This window comes from Chrysochloris asiatica, unplaced genomic scaffold, assembly GCF_000296735.1.
Source record: "Chrysochloris asiatica unplaced genomic scaffold, ChrAsi1.0 scaffold00047, whole genome shotgun sequence".
Lineage (NCBI taxonomy): Eukaryota > Metazoa > Chordata > Mammalia > Afrosoricida > Chrysochloridae > Chrysochloris > Chrysochloris asiatica.
Window position 1 is genome coordinate 11,493,233 of NW_006408565.1, and position 6,660 is coordinate 11,499,892.

Here is a 6,660-nt window from a genome sequence, read left to right on the forward strand (position 1 = left end):
AGCCTCATCTTTCTCCCACGGAACAGCTGGTAGTTTCGAACTGCTGACCTTAAGGTTCGCAGCCCGATTCGTAACCACTACGCTACCAGAGCTCCTTGTGACAAATAGAAAAGTCAAGAACAGAATAAAACTATAAGAACAAATTCAGAGGATCTGGGAGGTCATTCTATGATCAAAACAATTACAGTGTGAAAGAAGGTAAACACAGAGGAACAGAAAGCCCAATGGTGAGGTCAGGTAGATTACAGGATAAAATAGACTGTTTTAAATGGAGGGAAAAGTTAATGGAATATAAGGTAACCACAACTGTGGAGTTGTGGAGGGGGGTTGGGGAAAGTAAGACAGCAACTGCAGAGCACAGGATAAGGGCAGACACATAATAGTTCAGGTGTTGGAGAGAGCAATACAAGAAGGGGAGGAGGTGGAAGAACAAGATATATAGGGGAACACTGAGACAGGTTTACATAGGCTAAGTGAGACAGAGGTAAATAGTGATGCATGCTCAACCTTGAAACAACAGGGCTCTGTAATACAAGGATCTAGGCATAGTTTGGAGAGGGGAAATAATACTAAAATGCTTGACTGTCCTATGAATATCGGTTTTCCTTGTCTACGATTGTAAAATAGACACTTGAGTGGGATAGAAAGGAATGTCAGGAATCCTGATTACAGAACACTTGTAAGCCTGTCTTCAGCCTGTAACTAATTGGAATACCCAAAAGGGGTTCTAGAACTGTCCATGAAATAGGCCTCTTGTGGAGCCTTTGCAGAGTATAGGACCTTAGGTGGAATCCTGAGTCCCATCCAGAACCTTCTGAGGAGGGACATTCCCACTAAAAAGGACAAGCAGACTAGCCTGGAACAGCTAGAGAAATAGAAGATGCATCTTCATAGAAAGATCATTAGGAAAACCTCAAAACAAAAATGTCAGTATGACTGGCTACTACAAGAATAAGCAAGTTGTTCGCTGTGAAGCCATCAAGGCAAGCAATCAAGTTCCTTCAGGACAAACCCCCATCTAAAACTGAAACTCAAAGGGCAGGTTCAAAACACATGAGCAGACATATAAGCTTACTGGCGACCACATTGGTCTACTGGTGAATGGAAGAGGGGGAAAGGCATGGAGATGACAAAGAGAAGAGGAAGGGCTGGTTGCTCCAAAGTGTGGTGAGACCTGGGGACACCTGAGCCCATGGACAAGGGCATAGCCACAGAGGGCTAGAGCTGAGAGTGAAGCATCCGGCTGATATGAAATGAGGGTAGATGCACAACAACTCCCTAACTTGCAGACAGTACCCATTTGATCTAGCCTTGATGGCTTGATAATAAGAACTCGACTAGAGGAAGATTGAAAAAAAAAAAAAAAATTAATTTTTAAATAAAGGAAACAAGGGTAAATTGCTACAATTTGATGAACCCGACCTATACTCATGGAGGTGATGGTGGTGGTGGTGGTTATGTGCCATGGAGTCGGAACCGACTCATAGCGACCCTGTACAGGTTTTCTGAGGCTGTAAATCTTTACGGGAGCAGACCACATCTTTATCCTGCGGAATAGCTGGTAGTTTCGAAGTGCTGACCTTGCGGTTCACATTCTGATTTGTAACCACTACGCTACCAGAGCTCATGGAGGTTGTTGTTGTTATGTGCCATGGAATCGGTTCCGACTCATAGCGACCCTGCACAGGGTTTCCGAGGCTGTTAATCTTTACGGGAGCAGAACACCTCATCTTTCTCCCGTGGAGCAGCTGGTAGTTTTGAACTGCTGATCTTGCGGTTCGCAGCCTGATTCGTAACCACTACGCTACCAGAGTTCATGGAGGTAGTAACTCTAAATACCAACAGAAAAGGAAGGAGTTTTTACATCAAGTATCAAAGCTATCCCTTCTGTACACAGGATAGATAGGGACAGGCAACTTAGACATTGGCTACCTAAAATAAGGGGGCGATAAAGATACGAAGTGTCTGGCTTACAAGGTTTCACGAGGAAATTTAGTTTAATAGTGTGGGGGTGAAGAAAGAGTCCCCACGGAATAGTTTTCATCTTGTCTAGATAGGTCTGGTTAATAGAGATTGGGATAAGATTCCATGATTCAATAGTGAGTGACTGTTATCATGACTAATTGTGACTGTCACAATTGTAAAGGTAGAAGTTTTGTAACAAAAACGGGGGAGCAGTTAATTTTACAGTCCAGAAACAGAGGACCCTAAGACCATCAAGCGAGAAGAGCACAAGCGGAATGCGGGACTTTATCCAGAGAAGCAACAACACCAGAGATGGGGACATGGAGAGAGGGAGCAGCTGAGGACTCTAGATTCACAAAAGAGAGGGACTAAGAGATAGTTGCTGGGAGGCAGACTTGCAGAATATGTCCTTTGGTGGTGTGAATTGTTATATATGCCTGAGGGTTTTTTTTTAAAAAAAGAGCTAAAGTGAATAGAGAGAAATACTGTTAACTGATGGTACATGGAGGGGATTGTAATCCTTGTGATGAAACCAGTTGTATGATTTGTTGAATGTAAAACTGATAATCTGCCCTGTAAACTTTCACTCAATCCACAATAAAAACGTAAAGAAAAACAAAACCAAAAAATGGCATGTTTGTTCTTGAATACTTAAAAAAAAAAATGAGCACAGGACATGAACAGACACTTCACCAATGAAGACATCCAGGCAACCAACAAATATATGAAGAAATGTTCACTATCTTAGCCATTGTTGTTGTTAGGTGCCATCGAGTCGGTACCGACTCATAAGGACCTTATGCACAGCAGAACGAAACACTGTTTCATAGAGAGATGTAAATCAAAACAACAATGACAATAGATCCGTGTTGGAAGAAGTGCAGCCACAGTGCTCCTTGGAGGCCAAGATGGCCAAACTTTGTCTCTCATACTTCAGACATATTGTCAGGAAGGACCAGTTTCTGGAGAAGGATATCATATTTGGTAAGGTGGAGGGTCAGAGAAAAAGAGGAAGACCCCCAACAAAGTGGATTGGCCAAGTGGCAGCATCGATGGACTCAAGCGTGGCAACAGTAGTGAGGTTGACCCAGGATCGGGCAGTGTTTCATTTTGCTCTGCATAAGGTCGTTATGGGTCAGTACCGACTTGATGGCACCTAACAACAACAATAACCATCTCATACCAAAATTAATAGCAAAGTTAAAGAAAAAACAAAAAACAATAAATACTGGCTAGGGTGTGGAGAGACTAGTACCCTCCTACATTGCTGGTGGGATTGCAAAATGGTTCAACCACTCTGGAAAACAGTATGGTGCTTCCTCATAAAGTTGGAAATAGAAATACCATATGATTCAGCAATCCCTCTACTTGGTATATATATATATCCACAAAAAATGTGAGCCAGGACAACACCAATGTTCATGCAGCACTACTCACAATAGCAAAAAAAAAAAAAAATGGAGACAGTCTAAATGCACATCAGTGGAAAAATGGATAAACAAACTCTGGTATATATACACAATGGAATACTATGCAACCTTAAAGAATAACAATGAATCTACAAAACACCTCATAACATGGATGAACTTGGAGGACATTATGCTGAGTGAAATTAGTCAATCACAAAATGACAAATATTGCATGAGACCAATATACAATGTCCCACCTTAGACATTCAGAAACATTCTTTGGTGGTTACCAGGGGTGTGGGGGTTGTTGTTATTGTTAAGTGCCATCGAGTCAGTTCTGACTCATAGTAACCCTACACAGGGTTTCCGAGGAGTAGCTGGTGGGTTTGAACAGTCGGCCTTGTGGTTCACAGTCCAGTGCTTATCTGACAGTCCCACACCCCCTGAAGTCCAGGGGTATGAAGGAAACAAGAGTAATTCACTGGCTAGAGGGTAGACACATTAGCTTGGTGACTGGGAAGGCAATATATAAGAAGAGAGAGGGTGGCAGAAGAATAATGAAAATAGGTGAAGACTCAGGGAGGTATACAAGGGCTAAAGGGGATAGAGGTAAATAGTAACATATCCACAACCTTGGAACAACAGTGTTCTGTGTGTAGATACGTGGATTGCGACATAAGCCAAATGGGTAAAGGAGGAAGAGTGGGCTATATATACTAATATATCCCACAATAATGAGTTTGAAAGAGAAAAAAGAAACATTTTTTGATACTTGTCAGGGGTAAAAGGAAAGGGAGAGAAGCTTACTGGCTAGAGGGGGGACATATGTTAATTTGGGTGATGGGAAGGGCAATATACAACAAGAAAGACAAAATATAAGAAGAGGGAGGCTGACAAAAGAATGATGAAGACAGACAAAGACACAGGGAGGTATACAAGGGTTAAAGGGGATAGAGGTAAATAGTGATATACATACAACCTTGGAACAATAATGTTCGGTGGGTGAATACATGGACAGAGGTGCATGCTGAAGGGGTATGAGAAGAACAGAATATATATATATATATTTGTGTGTGTGTGTAGAGAGAGAGTCCTGGTGTGGTGCTGTGGGTTAATGTGCTAGATTGCAAAGTCAGTTTGAATTGCAAGGTTGGTAGTTCAAGCTCACCAGTCGCTCCTTGGAAACCCTCTAGAGGGTCACTGTGGGTTGGAACCGACTCGACAGCACTTAACAACAACAATATATAAATATGTGTATATATATCCTACAGATTTACAAAAGTTTTACAGAGGACATTGGTACACAGTATTTTTTTCCTTGCAAAAACAACTGTGAAAGTGGTGGAGCATTGTTGTTGTTAAGTGCCACAGATCAGATCTGACTCATAGCAATCCTATATAGGGTTTCCAAGGAGCAGCTGGTGAGTTTGAACTGACGACTTTGCAATCCAGTGTTTATCCTACAGTAACACACCAGGTGGTGCACACAGCAGGCAAAATGATGAAAACTTAGATATTATCAAACATCTTAAGTATGAGCAGCTGAGGCTGGGGGCTCAGGACCACAGTCTCAGAAGACACCAGGGTCATTTGTCATAACACAGTCCACAAAGACAATGTTCTACATCCTACCTTGGTGAGTAGTGTCTGGGATGTTAAAAGCTCATTTACAGCTGTCTAAAATGCAGCTATTAGTCTCTCCATGTGCAAAAGAAAGAAGAATTAGCCCAACAGACTAATAGACCATATGATCATCAGTCTCCATGACCATGAGACCAGAACTAGATGGTGCCTAGCTACCACTACCAACTGCTCTGAAATGGATCCCATTTAGAAGATCCCAGATAGAGCTGCAGAGTGTGTGGAACAAAATTCAAAATTATTATTATTATTGTTATTTTAAAAGACCATGGTCAGAAAGAGACTGGAGGAACCTAAGACTATGGCCCCTGACCACCATTGAGTTCTGGAAAGGAACTCACCCTGGTAGTCCAACTTTCAGCCAAACAGAAGCTAGGTAGACAGTAGGGGAGATACTAGTAAGATATGCTCACTATGAACAACGGAATGATGGAAAGAAAGGTCAATCATTTAAAATAAAGGGGCAACGTGTACCTAAGGACAAAGATGAGAAGGGATGGGGAGGTGAGTGGAATGGAAATAGGAACCGCAGGGTAGAAGCAGGATTACTGTTGCTCCATGGAGGGGATTGCAATCATTGAGATGAAACAAAGTGTAGGATTTGTTCAACTTAAAACTGATGATCTTGTCTGTAAACCTTCACTCAATTCACAATAAAAAGTTAAAAATAAAACAAAACAGATTCACTATGTTGTTGTTCTGGTTCTTCAGAAAAAGACAGACTGAGGGAAAGTTTAAAGACTAAAGTTTTAATAGGAGATATAATCCCAGCGCAGCTAGAGTACAGGGACTGGAAGCACAGCAGGGAAGGAGGGAGGGAAAATAAAAGCAAGTCCAAGGTGTCCCATTACTGAGCTGGCCACAGCTTCTCTAGGACATGGCTGATCACTCAAATAAGTTTCTAGCAGGTTATAAAGACCCTTCCATGACTCTAAACTGTTCATCAGAGGGAAGGCAGGAGATAAATTTGTCTGCTGGCTCCTTCCCATCTCCTGTGTCTCATAATTGAAGCTTACCTTGCAGAGTGTTCACTTGGTCCCTTTGGAAAGCTACATGCCATACTGTGTGGTGGTTCAGTTGAATCTGCAAGAAGCTGAAGGAGCCACAGCCTCTGTGGTCCAGTTGCATTAGGTATGGAGTTCTCCCACTGCCATGGGCACAACCGAGCTATGCTGGAGCCCAGACTCACAACAGGGAAAGCCAAGACAGCCACCTGTAAGAGGGATTCAGGGGATGATGAAACTGCAGTAGTAACCAGGCTTTACATGAACAGGTGGCCAAGGATAAGGCTGAGCTGCTTTAGTTGGGTCCCTATACAGGGTTGCTGTGAGTTGTAACCGATTTGACGGCACTTAACAATGACACCATAAATTTGAGGAACACTGCAGTCTGTCCCACACTAGACATTCAGACCACAGTAGCAAATTAAGGAGATTCCTGCAGTAAGAAAAGGTACCAAACTCTTTTTTTTTTTCTTCTTAAATGTTTTATTGTGAATTATGTGATAGTTTACATGGGAGAACATTAGTTTTATATTCATTCTATTGTATATCGTCTCATTGCCATGGTTACAATCCCCTCCATGCAATCCTTCCCCCATATCCCCCAGGTCTTCGGCACACGGTTGCTCTCCCTCTCTGGATCT